The sequence below is a fragment of the Phyllobates terribilis genome, unplaced genomic scaffold (genome assembly GCF_046119375.1).
Source record: "Phyllobates terribilis strain yellow unplaced genomic scaffold, ASM4611937v1 Scaffold_1__5_contigs__length_1240528914, whole genome shotgun sequence".
Lineage (NCBI taxonomy): Eukaryota > Metazoa > Chordata > Amphibia > Anura > Dendrobatidae > Phyllobates > Phyllobates terribilis.
This window is the reverse complement of record NW_027362761.1, coordinates 6,456,424-6,473,608: the sequence shown is the minus strand read 5'-3', so window position 1 is coordinate 6,473,608 and position 17,185 is coordinate 6,456,424. Positions and strand designations below refer to the sequence as shown.

General features: G+C 47.9%; 1 pseudogene; it reads right to left on the bottom strand.

Moving 5' to 3' along the window:
* Window positions 1–2,255: 2,255 nt before the first annotated feature.
* The window catches only part of LOC141173713 (dynein axonemal heavy chain 9-like), a 54,319-nt pseudogene continuing 39,389 nt past the window's right edge, over window positions 2,256–17,185 (bottom strand).

Below are 17,185 nucleotides of genomic sequence, written 5' to 3'. Positions count from 1 at the left end.
TGGCATAAAACATGAATATAATATGAGGATGTGTAATAATGAGGGTTACATATCCCCAGCACCTGGAAGGGGATGCGATTGACTTACTGTCGTGATACAAAATCATGAAAAAAATGCTGAAATGCAGCCATCACTAACCGCGACACTTTTTTTGGTACATTTTAGTGCATATTCCTGGACACTTTTTCCTAATGACCCCTCTTCCTTGGCGTTATGTACGTTGGTGATAAAACACCATTTATTTTGCATATCGTGAAGTCCCTTTTGTTTTGTAGTATTCATTGATATTTTCTTGCACCCAATTCTTCAAAATAGAGCACATGGGTCATGAATTTTGCACAAAATAAAAAAAAAATGCTCTTTTACCTTAATCTTTTAGCCCATTTTTCTGCCTTTTTTAGAGCAAAACGTTGCATGTGCCGCTGTATAGTTGAATTGGAAAAAATTTCAGACTTAAATTACGGAGAGGGACTGAAGTGTATGTATTTGCACAAATAGTTTGTGACTTTAAAGTCACAATTCATGAATAGACCACAAACATGGAAAATAAACACTCGCATTGGCAAACTTAAAACAAACATAAAATGTAAAGAAGAATTTGGTGCAAATCAAAAGCTGGTTAAAAAAAACGAATAAATTGGGCCACATAAGGCTGGCTCCCTTCATTCAATTGTACGGTCCTTCAGGCGTGAGGGAACAATATGGGGGGAATAGTGTAAGCAGACAATATGGGTTGGGGATGTGTGTGGGGCCAGTATGGGGATTGAAAAGTGTGAGGGGACAGCGCTGGGATTGAAAAATGTGAGGGGCATTATAGGCAGGGACAGGCTGAATGGTGAAAAGCGTGAGTTGACCGTATGGATGGGAGAAAAGTTTATGGTGACAGTATGGGGAGGAGTTATTCGGATCAGTATGAGGGAATAGTGTGCTGACAGTAGGGGGAGAAAGTGTTAAGGGAACAGTAAGGGGGAGAAATGTGAGGGGAATTAGTATGAGACTATGGGACAGTATGGGGTTGAAAAGATTTTGAGAATACAATATAGAAACTGGATAGTGTGAGGACACCATATGGAGCGGACAGTATACTGAGGGGAGATTTGTGAATAAGGGGCGCAATGTGAGACCGCGTGAAGAGGGAATCCAATATGGAAAGGACTGTGTGGAGGCCATGTACCCGAAGAGGTAGTTTGTGGTCATATTTTGTGCAGGGGCACAGCAGTGGTTTTGGTGATGTATTTCTGTACTGATGCTGGTTCTCATGATGTAATCATGTACTGATAGTGGTTATGATGCTGAATTTCTGTACTGTTGGTGTTACGATATTGTTGCTGTTTTTGTACTGTCGGTGGTTCTGTATTCATGTACTATTGGTTTTAGTGAAGTATTCATGTACTGACGGTGGTTCTGGTGCTGTATTTCTGTGCTAGTATTGCTTCTGATTCTGTGCACAAGTAGCAATTCATATCTTGTTCGATAACATGATACATAGCCATTTTTGATAAAAGTATGGTGCTGTCTGACAAGTTAAAGATTACTACATCTCAATTTTTTAGGAGTATTCATTATAAAATTAGCCAAATCCTAACGGCTTGTAATATCCTCATTGTCAGGATTCGGTTCCAGTTATCAGTACGTGACCACTCCTATGTGATTTTCATACTTCTGGTTATGCCAAGTAGTTTCTCTTTAATGAAGCTGGGGCTGAAGTATTTCACTGCATGTGATTGTAAGTGTGCAAATCACTTATGAGCGGTTACATGACTACTCAAAGCGCTTAAGCTGTTTATATGGGGGAGGGATGGCGCCAAACTGAATTTTTGCCCTGGATTCTGCATAAGACATGTATGGTATTTTTGAGCAAATAGTAAATTGCTAGGTCAGAGCGTTCAGCATGGATCTCTGTAAAAAAAAATGTGAACTGAACCTTCAATGCACCACAAATTTGACTCTTGAGACAAATGGAGAGCGCAGTCTGCACGTTCGGACACGGAGTTCCCTTTACCAGAAAAGAGATCAAACCTCTGCCCTTTTGGACTTGCTTTCGCTCAGTAAATGGAGGTACATCTAAGTCCTGGATAAAGACGTAATGTCTGCAGAAGCGATGACCGTCCCCACTGATGGTTCTTACAAATGTAAGAGAAGCAAATGCTTTATTAGAACAGATTTACAGGTAACTTCTGAGGACGCGCGGCTCCTCCGATTATATATTACTCTTAATACTGGATTTTCTATTTTTCACAAGGTGCAGAATCCTCTTCGTGCAACAGAAAACAGTTCAGTCCACGTGAGAACCAATTAACCAGAAAGGCATCTAAATCTGCAACAGCAGCGCCACCCCGGCCAGGACCCATTTCGAGGGGTTCTCCTTGGTCTTGAGGTTGAATGTCCACACGTATGTAGGTCCTCTCTGCCGCGTCTTGTACACAGGACAGGCGTAGACGTTGCGGGTGTCCTGTTTATCCACAGGGATTGCCTTGATGAAGATGACCGGCATCGCTGGAGTCAAGTCTTTTAGCCGCGCGTTTGTGATGATGCTGGTCTGTAAGGGGGGAAGATGGCACAAATTGTATGAGTGTATTAATGGTGCACTGGAAGTATCCTGTTAAAACTAAGCTGCTGCTTTACGGAAAAAACAGCGCCATCCGCCTGTGTGGCTGTGTGTGGTACTGCAGCTCAGGACCATTCAAGGGAACAAGTCTGCAGAAAGGCAGAGAAATGAGCTGTGACCCTTCTAGGGGTGGACTATTTCAGTTTTTATTAGATCGCTTTTTCATTAAGTAGCGAATAAAATGCAGATAAAGATTTATCATTCTTTTTAAGGAAGAGGAGGAAAAAAAAAAATCACATCTGATTTATAAATCACCATGGAAACAATATCCAGAGAACGCGACTTTATATATTCAGCTCCGACACCCAAAAGAAGCGGGTCCCACTCCGAGATAAATGATGTGATAAGGCCGAGACGGATGTGCGGAGACGCCGATTTCTGGCTCTTAAGCACAACAGATATTGTAATGATAAATGATGGTGTTCAGACGCCGCCGGGTGCACTTCGTTAATGTGTTACCAGCCGATGGATCTTTAAATAGTCGGGTTTTATTTCTTCTTGGGAAATCTGTCAGATTGTTATAAATAGTCGGAGCAGTGAATTGTCTGGATTTGCCCGCGGATCACCCTCCGTCCGCGGATTGTAAGACGAATGCGATATTATGAGCTTTTATGTACAGTAAGTAAGGCTCAGTCCATCCACATCGGAGTCCTGGGCACCGGTTCTTCACCTTCTGAATTTTTATTGCTTAATTTTTGCATTTAGAAAGAAAATGAACAAGTTCCTAATAGTCTCTCTCAAACAATTTCTACCAATTTGCTGCTGGAGAGGGTATAGAAGTACTTGTATCTCTGTATACAGGGAGCTCCCCCTAGTGGTGGCTGCAGACAGGATCTTATGTATCTCTGTATACAGGGAGCTCCCCCTAGTGGTGGCCGCAGACAGGATCTTATCATGTATCCCTGTATACAGGGAGCTCCTCCTAGTGGTGGCCGCAGACAGGATCTTATCATGTATCTCTGTATACAGAGACCTCCCCCTAGTGGTGGCTGCAGACAGGATCTTATCATTTATCTCTGTATACAGGGTGCTCCCCCTAGTGGTGACTGCAGACAGGATATTATCATGCATCTCTGTATACAGGGAGCTCCTCCTAGTGGTGGCTGCAGACAGGATCTTATCATGTATCTCTGTATACAGGGCGCTCCCCCTAGTGGTGGCTGCAGACAGGATGTTATCATGTATCTCTGTATACAGGGAGCTCCCCCTAGTGGTGGCTGCAGACAGAATCTTATGTGTCTGTATACAGGGAGCCCCCCCTAGTGGTGGCCGCAGACAGGATCTTATGTATCTCTGTATACAGGGAGCTCCCCCTAGTGGTGGCTGCAGACAGAATCTTATGTATCTCTGTATACAGGGAGCTCCCCCTAGTGGTGGCTGCAGACAGAATCTTATGTATCTGTGTATACAGGGAGCTCCCCCTAGTGGTGGCCGCAGTCAGAATCTTATATATCTGTATACAGGGATCTCCCTCTAGTGGAGGCTGCAGACAGAATCTTATCATGTATCTCTGTATACAGAGAGCTCCTCCTAGTGGTGGCTGCAGACAGAATCTTATGTATCTCTGTATACTGGGAGCTCCCCCTAGTGGTGGCTGCAGACAGAATCTTATCATGTATCTCTGTATACAGAGAGCTCCCCCTAGTGGTGGCCGCAGACAGGATCTTATGTATCTCTGTATACAGGGAGCTCCCCCTAGTGGTGGCTGCAGACAGAATCTTATGTATCTCTGTATACAGGGAGCTCCCCCTAGTGGTGGCTGCAGACAGAATCTTATGTATCTCTGTATACAGGGAGCTCCCCCTAGTGGTGGCCGCAGACAGAATCTTATCATGTATCTGTGTATACAGGGAGCTCCCCCTAGTGGTGGCCACAGTCAGAATCTTATCATATATCTCTGTATACAGGGATCTCCCTCTAGTGGTGGCTGCTGACAGAATCTTATGTATCTCTGTATACTGGGAGCTCCCCCTAGTGGTGGCTGCAGACAGAATCTTATGTATCTCTGTATACAGAGAGCTCCCCCTAGTGGTGGCTGCAGACAGGATCTTATCATGTATCTCTGTATACTGGGAGCTCCCCCTAGTGGTGGCTGCAGACACATGATAAGATTCTATCTCTGTATACAGAGAGCTCCCCCTAGTGGTGGCTGCAGACAGAATCTTATGTATCTCTTTATACAGGGAGCTCCCCCTAGTGGTGGCTGCAGACAGGATCTTATCATGTATCTCTGTATACAGGGAGCTCCCCCTAGTGGTGGCCGCAGACAGGATCTTATGTATCTCTGTATACAGGGAGCTCCCCCTAGTGGTAATTGCTGCAGTTAGTAAGCAGTTAATCACTAGTTACCAGCTTGTCCCAGTAAAGCAGCCTGTTGGCAGTCAGCCCGTCCATTCCCCATCTTCTCTTCATTACACAGCAGATTTCTCCAGAACTTGATGCATATGGAGAACGGCTGCACCTTCCATTGATCCGTCCGCTGTGTTGTTTAGGGATCACTCGCTGATAATTAAGCGCACATTTACATTTTCTCTGGTATTCAAGCTGCTTTTTTAATCCATATAAATCAAAGCCGGATTATGTCTTTTTGCATTTTGCGCTTCATCTTCTTCTCGAATGACATCGAGGCCTTGTTCTCGTACGGAGGAGAAGTCGCCGCTTCCATTGTCTTTATGCTGAATCTCCGTTGACCTTGTAGACTGTCTTCTGGTAATTGGCGCACGGGCTCTGCGCTCTCACCCACGTTCAAAGACTAGCTACTCGATCTAAAAAGCCGGTGGCGGGCGGCACCGCTAATCGGCAGATAATGTGCCAGACGGACCCACTTTGATCAGTCTTTCAAAATTGTAATGAAGTTTCTTGAAGATCTTTGGCGACAGCAGAAGAAAGGGGAAGGCAGGAGGGCACGGCCGCTGCTTCTCCCTCTCCCGTCTCTGATGTCAGACCAACGATTCCCCAGAAGAGTTTTAAAGTTGTTTTAAGGTCGTCGCTTTTAGAGAAAACTTTCTGAAATCGCCCTTAGGCGACCTGCTGGCGCGGAGCTTGTACGGCGGCACCCGGGGAGACCCGATGGCGCCATACTGTGGTGTCCTCTGCTGCCTCCATACAGCACAGTATTAAGGAGGTCCTCTACATTAGAAGCAACACTCCCTAATACCTTATTTACTGTATTTTATGGTTTTCGGATGAAACTGGGAGGTGAACGTTGTGGCCTGTCTTTGTGTTTAACCCATTAGTTGGGTTCCATTAAGGTTCTTCTCATGTCTTAGGGTATGTTCACATGGTGCAGTTATATTGCATTCCTGTCCCGGGTGTGTCATAGGTGACAGACCGTTTTTTTTGTATTTAAGGAGGTATGCAAATTGTATGTTAACCTTCGTCCTTACTTCTCCGGTAATGAGGAGCAACGGGTTGGCATTGTGATCTCTCTACTGCAGGGAGATCCTCAGTCAAGTCATGGGCGTTTTCGTAACCGCAGGACTCTGTCTCCAATCTGTGGAGGGGTTTTTCGGAGCTCTGGCCCTCATCTATGATGACCCTGACCGAGTCGCCGTGGCCGAGTCAAGGCTATGGTCCAGAGGAAAGGATGTGGGTTTCAGCGTCAGAGGTGAACGCTCCCAGATTGGTTCACTCATTCCACACCTCTTTATGAGTAGCCTCCGGACTCTCAGGAAGAGGGGGGGGGGTACTGTCACTGGTGTGTCAGAGGTGATGAGTCGCCCTGCAGTGGGAGATCTCTACTTTTGGCATTGTAGACAGCTTCTTAGATAATGAGATAAGAGGCTGTCTTTAGGACCGAGCGGCTACCTCCCTCTGGTAATTAGCTCTCTGGCCTGGGTGTATATATACCTGGTGTTTCTAAGAGGGAGTAGCCGGCTATATCCATTTCTGCTTGTGAGGCTTAGCAGGAGCATTACTTCATCCTCTCTGGAGCTTGAGGCCGTGTGCACACTTGGAGTTCAGCTAAAGCTAAGCCATTTCCCCTGTTTTGTCCACCCTTGTCTATACAGTTTAGTGGAGGTTGACTAGTGCTCATCTTTTTCCATCCCTAGCCGTGGCCTTACACCAGGGAGAGTAGGGCGAGGCTATATAGGGTCGGTAGTTGAGACAGGGTGACACTAGACCAGACTAGGATGTCCCCCCCCCTTTCCCCTCTGTGTTGCACTAAGTCTTCCCCCACACCGGGCGTGACAATTCCTTTGCTAACAATCACAGTTTCATGGTAATTCTGTGGAAATAACTGTAAAAATGCAACCTCAGCACGACATGTAAAGTCCATGAACTCCAGTCATGTCTAAAGCTACATTCACACTTCTTCTGGCTTCCAGTTTTCTCCCTTCACTGTAGGGCACGTGCACCCGTAGCGCTTTATGGGATCCTGAGTAACCATTTGGGGCTGCTGAGAGTAGAAGCCAAATAATTGCTGCTTTGAATGTGACTGGAGCGCCGGCCAAGTATATATTTTGTGCTGTTGACTTGATGAGACGCAGCATTACCTGTGTGTCCCAGCGTGCCCCCTCCATGAACAGTCCGTGGACGTAGGCTCCCTCTCGTGGAGGACTGCTGAAGTCCTCTCTGTTCTTGGTCACATCGCACTGCAGCGTTATCTTATCGAGCGGCCATTCGTTCTTCCTGGTCATAGACTGCATAATGGCTGTAAGGAAGGACTGGGGGTTAAAGAACCCGGCCAGCCAGACGGCGGAGGGCAGAGCCAAGTCTCCCGTCCAGGTCTCTAACTCCTTGATACGGCTGAGAAGGTCGACGAACCAGCCTGCAAGACCTGCCATGGATGGGTAGGCTCTCTTGGTCCATGAATCGGGCACCATGTCCAGGAAGATGGCGTTCTGTAGATTCTCCATGTCGCTGGTCATGGAGAGTTCACCCTGGAGGACAAATAGAACGAGAGTGACGGGCAGGTTTGCTACAAGCCTCTAATTCTTACACAATGTAAACTTAACAATTTGCAGTAACATTTTGGTTGTATTTTGGCGTACGGTGCGGCAGCTCCAGCCTTTTACCTTCAGCCCTAAATTTAGCTCCTTCAGGGAGCGTCTGATCTCTCTAGTCAGCATGTTCATTCTCTCGCACTCCTGGAAGGCGACCACTATGTACGGCGTCCTCTCCTCCACCTTCGCCATCAGTTCTGTGATATTAAACTCTTCAGGGAGTTTCTCCAGGATCTCGTCCAGCGTGGCCTTCCCCTGCTGAGGAAGCACACACAAGGTTCACGCTGTAGTTTGTGGGTCCCAGGAGGAACGGATAGGCGACTGGTCCAGTGCCACCGCCCTATTACTGCCCACATTAGCTGCGGAGAGGCTCAATATCCGGACTGGCTCCAAGCGTCCACCATTGGGAGGATATTCTCCTCCCTTTATAATAATGTTCTGAGATTTCCACTGGTGGCTTCTAAGCTTACGGATATCAATCCGCCATCCACTAATACAGACAAGCGCAGTGTGAGTTTACCATATCACCTCTACAGCAGCTGACCAAGCACAGATCCTACACAGTGGAGAGGACGTGATCATTAGCACCGCATGTCACACTGCTCCAGGTCTGGAACAATGAGTCAGGGCGGTAGTGAAGGATACTGGGACCCTTTTCATGGCTCATACGCTCTGCGGTATTGTGTGTGCCGGGATAAGACAGATTCAGGGTCGCTCAGATCTCTGACATGAGACGCTCGCAACTCAGTCACCGCCTCTTGGTATGAACACTACTGCTCTGACTGGAGTGCGCAGAGTCAGGCCTCGATCATTACCCCTCCGTGAGTCATGGCCTAATATTAAATGTGTCAGATGAGGCCATTTTTGGTCTGGGCCTCAGAATCTGTTGACTGGCTTCTTCATCCGGTCCTATGTGCAATATTCTTACCTTCTCCTCTCGGGTGACACCGCCACCCTCGCCCATGCTGCTGTCCCGGGGCTGCATCTCCAGGACGGTGCGGAACAACTTCTAGGACGTCTGAGTCAGGAAGCCGATCTCTGCGTTGGGGTGCAAGCCGTACAGGTACGGAGACTCGGCTGGAAGGACGTCATCGATATACTGGGAAGAGAAGCAGGAGAGCGCTGTAATGGCAGAGATTGAGGACATCGTCTGCCACAAACTCAGTGCGGACCCCATTTCATGAATCGTTATCGATGGCCTTTTTTTTGTTCCTGGTAATGACAACCGTGCTGAGTGACAACTGGTGTCAGTTACTCTCACCACCCGTCTCCATAATACCTTGTGGTAACCGTTGTAATCCATGTTTCCGGGGAGTGGGAACCCCGGAGCCAGAAACAGCTCGCCTTCCATCATTTCTGGCTTTATGAACTCCTCCAGATACGTCCTGCACAGCCGCCGGTCCCAGTTATCCGTGATGTGACCTCCGTACATGATCTCACCAAACAGATAACGCAGGTCGTCATAGGGGACCTGAAACACAAAGTAAATGGGGCGTAAAGGATGCTGGACAGACTACGGGCGGAGGAGGCTCAAATAAAAAGTCAGGGAGCTACACGCCACTCACACTGCGGCCTGGCAGAAGATGCCATAACACTTATGGACTTCTGCCATAGCTAATGTAATGTTTAAAGGTGGAATTAACCTTTTAAATCACGCGGTGATGGGAGGGGGGTTGCTTCTTCTGCTCATTCACATATTATGGGTCTTGAATAAAACATTATTCTACCGCCAATAAGGCCAGTAGTCCGACCCGTCCTCCGTGCACCTGCCTCGCTGTCACTTTACATTTAGCAACGAGATTTTATTTTGCTGAAGGCCTGAAAGTATGAAATCAGCGTGGCGAGACGCCATCTATAGGCCGGTCCGGACGTTGCCAGTGACGTGTCATCACCTTTAGCTTTCCCATGTGGAGCCCCGGCTCTTACCTTGGCATTGGCTTCCAGATAGTTGTACAGCACGTTGATTGAAATTGTGAGGTCTCCGGTGTTAAAGGGATAGGAGCGGTTCCACCCCTGGGGTCCGAACTTTCTCCTCTCGGCCACCACGGCGTAGAAGTAACACAGAGCGAACAGGATGCTCTTGAACTCTGTTTCGCGAGCACACATCTCCAGAGTGTCCTGTATGTGAGAGCAGAGAAGAACATGGGATGTCACCGTCTTACCCCTCGAACATATTTTTGGTCCTCTCTGATAGATGGACTCTCTGAGGTTATGACGTTACCTGGTTAAAGTTATCCAGAGCTTTGTGCAGGTTGGCGTGCATGCCAGTCGGAGGCTCGTTGGTGATTTTGATGGAGTTTTCGAGGATGCCCTGAGGAATGATGTAACCCTCGGGGGACCCGGCGGGCTCAGCGCTGATGAACACGCGGAAATTTGGGTGGCTTCCTTCACTGTGATGTTCAAGCTTCTTCTCCAGCGTGCTCAGCCACTTGGCCACCAGATGAATGTTCTGTCATAGATAATGCACAAGTCAGACTGATGAGGGCACAGGACCGGGCCGCCGACAGGTCTGGGATATTGTCATAAATACCATAGACCGTGAACGGAGTGGCTGGCCTTTTCTCTAATCATCCTCCACCTCTACTTGTCTCCCTCCTCTCCTCATCCTTCCCATCTCCTCATCCCCTACTCTCCTCATCCCACTCCTCTCCTCTTTCCCCTCTTCTCATATCCCTTCTCTAATCATCCTCCACCTCTACTTGTCTCCCTCCTCTCCTCTTTCCTTCTCTCCTCATTCCCCCTCTCCTCACCTCGTCCCCCAACTCTCATCTTCCTCTTCTTCTCATCCCCCAACTCTCTTTATCCCCCTCTTTCTCATCCCCCTTCTAATCCTTCCCATCTCCTCATCCCCAACTCTCTTCATCCCCTTCTCTTCTTTTTCTCATCCCCCTCTTCTTTTAATCACCCTCCTCTCATCGCTCTCCTTATTCTCTTCTTCTCACTCTTCTCCTCTCAACTCCCTCCTCTCCTCATTCCCCTCCTCCTCATCCCCCTCTTCTCCTTATCCCCTCTTCTCATCCGCTCCTCTCCTCATCCCCCTCTTCTCCTCATCCCCAACTCTCTTGATCCCCTTCTTCTCCTCATCCCTCTACTCTCTTCAGCATCTCCCTCTTCTCCTTGTTCCCCTCATTTTCTCATTCCCCTCCTCTTCTCATCCCCCTCCTCGTTTCATCTTCTTCAACTCCTCATCCCATTCTTCCCCTCATCCCCAACTCTCATTTCCCTCTTCTCGTCATCCCCCTCCTCTCCTAATCCTTCCCATCTCCTCATCCCCCAACTCTCTTCATCTCCCTCCTCTCCTCATCCTTTTCATCTCCTCATCTACCTCTTCTCATCCCCTCCTCTCCTCATCCACCTCTTTCTCTCATCCCTCTCCTCTTTCTCCTCTTCTCGTTCCCCTCATCCCCCTACTCCCCTCCTTTCCTCATCCCCTCTTCTTCTTATCCTTCACCTCTCCTCATTCCCTTCCTTTTCTCATCTACCTCATCCCCCTCCTCTTCTTATCCCTCGCGTCTCCTCATCCCCTCATCTCATTCTCCTCTTCTTCTCATTCCCCTACTCTCCTGATTTCCCTCCTCTCCTCAATCCCCTCCTTTCCTCATCCACCTCTTATTCTCATCCCCTTCTTTTTCTTATCCCTCTCTTCTTCTCCTCACCCTACTCTCTTCATCCCTCTACTCTCCTCATTCCCCTCCTCTCCTTACCCCCCCTATTCTCTTCATCCTCATCTTCTGCTCTCCTCATCTCCCTCTTCTCATTGTCCCTTCTTCGACTCATCCCCTCCTCTTCTCATGCCCCTTCTCTCTTAATCTCCTTCCTCTCCTCATCCCCCTCTTCTTTTCCTTATCCCCTTTTCTCCTCATACCCTTACTCTCTTCATCCTCCTTATCTCCTGCTTTCCTCATCCCCCTCTTCTCATAGTCCCCTCTTCTTCTCATCCCCCTCTTCTCCTCATCCACTTTCCTCATCCCCAACTCTCTTGATCCCCCTCCTCTCCAGGATTAGATACACGGCTCAGCAGACAGTATCACACAGGATTAGATACACGGCTCAGCAGACAGTTTCACCCAGGATTAGATACACGGCTCAGCAGACAGTATCACCCAGGATTAGATACACGGCTCAGCAGAAGGTATCACCCAGGATTAGATACACGGCTCAGCAGACGGTATCGCAGGATTAGATACACAGCTCAGCAGATGGTATCACACAAGATTAGATTCACGGCTCCGCAGTCAGTATCACACAGGATTAGATACACGGCTCAGCAGACAGTGTCACACAGGATTAGATACACGGCTCAGCAGTCAGTATCACACAGGATTAGATACACGGCTCAGCAGACAGTATCACACAGGATTAGATACACGGCTCAGCAGACAGTATCACACAGGATTAGATACACGGCTCAGCAGACAGTATCACACAGGATTAGATACACGGCTCAGCAGTCAGTATCACCCAGGATTAGATACACGGCTCAGCAGTCAGTATCACCCAGGATTAGATACACGGCTCAGCAGTCAGTATCACACAGGATTAGATACATGGTTTAGCAGTCAGTATCACCCAGGATTAGATACACGGCTCAGCAGTTAGTATCACACAGGATTAGATACACGGCTCAGCAGTCAGTATCACAAAGGATTAGATACACGGCTCAGCAGACGGTATCACCCAGGATTAGATACACGGCTCAGAAGTCAGTATCACACAGGATTAGATACACGGCTCAGCAGTCAGTAGTACCCAGGATTAGATACACGGCTCAGCAGTCAGTATCACACAGGATTAGATACACGGCTCAGCAGTTAGTATCACACAGGATTAGATACACGGCTCAGCAGTCAGTATCACAAAGGATTAGATACACGGCTCAGCAGTCAGTGTATTTCCCTCCTCTCCTCAATCCCCTCCTTTCCTCATCCACCTCTTATTCTCATCCCCTTCTTTTTCTTATCCCTCTCTTCTTCTCATCACCCTACTCTCTTCATCCCTCTACTCTCCTCATTCCCCTCCTCTCCTTACCCCCCCCCATTCTCTTCATCCTCATCTTCTGCTCTCCTCATCTCCCTCTTCTCATTGTCCCTTCTTCGCCTCATCCCCTCATCTTCTCATGCCCCTCCTCTCTTAATCTCCTTCCTCTCCTCATCCCCCTCTTCTTTTCCTTATCCCCTTTTCTCCTCATACCCTTACTCTCTTCATCCTCATCTTCTGCTTTCCTCATCCCCCTCTTCTCATTGTCCCCTCTTCTTCTCATCCCCCTCTTCTCCTCATCCCCTCTTCTCCTCATCCACTCTCCTCATCCCCAACTCTCTTGATCCCCCTCCTCTCCAGGATTAGATACACGGCTCAGCAGACAGTATCACACATGATTAGATACACGGCTCAGCAGACAGTTTCACCCAGGATTAGATACACGGCTCAGCAGACAGTATCACCCAGGATTAGATACACGGTTCAGCAGAAGGTATCACCCAGGATTAGATACACGGCTCAGCAGACGGTATCGCAGGATTAGATACACAGCTCAGCAGATGGTATCACACAAGATTAGATTCACGGCTCCGCAGTCAGTATCACACAGGATTAGATACACGGCTCAGCAGACAGTGTCACACATGATTAGATACACGGCTCAGCAGTCAGTATCACACAGGATTAGATACACGGCTCAGCAGACAGTATCACACAGGATTAGATACACGGCTCAGCAGTCAGTATCACCCAGGATTAGATACACGGCTCAGCAGTCAGTATCACCCAGGATTAGATACACGGCTCAGCAGTCAGTATCACCCAGGATTAGATACACGGCTCAGCAGTCAGTATCACACAGGATTAGATACATGGTTTAGCAGTCAGTATCACCCAGGATTAGATACACGGCTCAGCAGTTAGTATCACACAGGATTAGATACACGGCTCAGCAGTCAGTATCACAAAGGATTAGATACACGGCTCAGCAGACGGTATCACCCAGGATTAGATACACGGCTCAGAAGTCAGTATCACACAGGATTAGATACACGGCTCAGCAGTCAGTAGTACCCAGGATTAGATACACGGCTCAGCAGTCAGTATCACACAGGATTAGATACACGGCTCAGCAGTTAGTATCACACAGGATTAGATACACGGCTCAGCAGTCAGTATCACAAAGGATTAGATACACGGCTCAGCAGTCAGTGTATTTCCCTCCTCTCCTCAATCCCCTCCTTTCCTCATCCACCTCTTATTCTCATCCCCTTCTTTTTCTTATCCCTCTCTTCTTCTCATCACCCTACTCTCTTCATCCCTCTACTCTCCTCATTCCCCTCCTCTCCTTACCCCCCCCCATTCTCTTCATCCTCATCTTCTGCTCTCCTCATCTCCCTCTTCTCATTGTCCCTTCTTCGCCTCATACCCTCATCTTCTCATGCCCCTCCTCTCTTAATCTCCTTCCTCTCCTCATCCCCCTCTTCTTTTCCTTATCCCCTTTTCTCCTCATCCCCCTCCTCTCCAGGATTAGATACACGGCTCAGCAGAAGGTATCACCCAGGATTAGATACACGGCTCAGCAGAAGGTATCACCCAGGATTAGATACACGGCTCAGCAGACGGTATCGCAGGATTAGATACACAGCTCAGCAGATGGTATCACACAAGATTAGATTCACGGCTCAGCAGTCAGTATCACACAGGATTAGATACACGGCTCAGCAGACAGTGTTACACAGGATTAGATACACGGCTCAGCAGTCAGTATCACACAGGATTAGATACACGGCTCAGCAGACAGTATCACACAGGATTAGATACACTGCTCAGCAGACAGTATCACACAGGATTAGATACACGGCTCAGCAGACAGTATCACACAGGATTAGATACACGGCTCAGCAGTCAGTATCACCCAGGATTAGATACACGGCTCAGCAGTCAGTGTATTTCCCTCCTCTCCTCAATCCCCTCCTTTCCTCATCCACCTCTTATTCTCATCCTTCTTTTTCTTATCCCTCTCTTCTTCTCATCACCCTACTCTCTTCATCCCTCTACTCTCCTCATTCCCCTCCTCTCCTTACCCCCCCCTATTCTCTTCATCCTCATCTTCTGCTCTCCTCATCTCCCTCTTCTCATTGTCCCTTCTTCGCCTCATCCCCTCATCTTCTCATGCCCCTCCTCTCTTAATCTCCTTCCTCTCCTCATCCCCCTCTTCTTTTCCTTATCCCCTTTTCTCCTCATACCCTTACTCTCTTCATCCTCATCTTCTGCTTTCCTCATCCCCCTCTTCTCATTGTCCCCTCTTCTTCTCATCCCCCTCTTCTCCTCATCCCCTCTTCTCCTCATCCACTCTCCTCATCCCCAACTCTCTTGATCCCCCTCCTCTCCAGGATTAGATACACGGCTCAGCAGACAGTATCACACATGATTAGATACACGGCTCAGCAGACAGTATCACACAGGATTAGATACACGGCTCAGCAGTCAGTATCACAAAGGATTAGATACATGGCTCAGCAGTCAGTATCACACAGGATTAGATATACGGCTCAGCAGACAGTATCACACGGGATAGGATTAGATACACAGCTATGCAAACAGTATAACAGGATTAGATACACGGCTCAGCAGTCAGTATCACACAGGATTAGATACACGGCTCAGCAGACAGTATCACACAGGATTAGATACACAGCTCAGTAGACAGTATCACACAGGATTAGATACACAGCTCAGCAGACAGTATCACAGAATTAGATACACAGCTCAGCAGACAGTATCACACAGGGTTGGATACACGGCTCAGCAGACAGTATCACCCAGGATTAGATACACGGCTCAGCAGTCAGTATCACACAGGATTAGATACACAGCTCAGCAGTCAGTATCACACAGGATTAGATACACGGCTCAGCAGTCAGTATCACAGGATTAGATACACGGCTCAGCAGTCAGTATCACACAGGATTAGATACACAGCTCAGCAGACGGTATCACACAGGATTAGATACACAGCTCAGCAGACGGGAGCACACAGGATTAGATACTCAGCTCAGCAGATGGTATCACACAGGATTAGATACACAGCTCAGCATATGGTATCACACAGAATTAGATACACAGCTCAGCAGACGGTATCGCAGGATTAGATACACAGCTCATCAGACAGTATCACCCAGGATTAGATACACGGCTCAGCAGACAGTATCACCCAGGATTAGATACACGGATCAGCACTCAGTATCACCAAGGATTAGATAGACGGCTCAGCAGTCAGTATCACCCAGAATTAGATACACAGCTCAGCAGTCAGTATCACCTAGGATTAGATACACGGCTCAGCAGACGGTATCACACAGGATTAGATACACGGCTCAGCAGTCAGTATCACATAGGATTAGATACACGGCTCAGCAGTCAGTATCACCCAGGATTAGATACACGGCTCAGCAGTCAGTATCACCCAGGATTAGATACACGCCACAGCATACAGTATCACACAGGATTAGGTACGCGGCTCAGCAGACAGTAACACACAGGATTAGATACGCGGCTCAGCAGTCAGTATCACCCAGGAATAGATACACGGTTCAGCAGTCAGTATCACACAGGATTAGAAACACGGCTCAGCAGTCAGTATCACAGGATTAGAAACACTGCTCAGCAGTCAGTATCACACAGGATTAGATATACAGCTCAGCAGACAGTATCACACAGGATTAGATACACAGCTCAGCAGACGGTATCACACAGGATTAGATATACAGCTCAGCAGACAGTATCACACAGGATTAGATACACGGCGCAGCAGACGGTATCACCCAGGATTAGATACACGACTCAGCAGACGGTATCACCCAGTATTAGATACACAGCTCAGCAGACAGGATTAGATACACGGCTCAGCAGTCAGTATCACACAGGATAGGATTAGATACATGGCTCAGCAGTCAGTATCACACATGATTAGATACACAGCTCAGCAAACAGTATCACACAGGATAGGATTAGATACACAGCTCAGCAAACAGTAACACAGGATTAGATACACGGCTCAGTAGTCAGTATCACACAGGATTAGATACACGGCTCAGTAGTCAGTATCACACAGGATTAGATACACGGCTCAGCAGACAGTATCACACAGGATAGGATTAGATACACAGCTCAGCAAACAGTATCACAGGATTAGATACACGGCTCATCAGTCAGTATCACCCAGGACTAGATACACGGCTCAGTCAGTATCACACAGGATGAGATACACGGCTCAGCAGTCAGTATCACACAGGATTAGATACACAGCTCAGCAGACGGTATCACACAGGATTAGATACACAGCTCAGCAGACAGTATCATCCAGGATTAGATACACAGCTCAGCAGACGGCATCACCCAGGATGAGATACACAGCTCAGCAGACGGTATCACCCAGGATTAGATACACGGCTCAGCAGACGGTATCACCCTGGATTAGATACACGGCTCAGCAGACGGTATCACCCAGGGTTAGATACACGGCTCAGCAGTCATTATCACACAGGATTAGATACACGGCTCAGCAGACAGTATCACCCAGGATTAGATACACGGCTCAGCTGTCAGTATAAACCCAGGATTAGATACACAGCTCAGCAGATGGTATCAC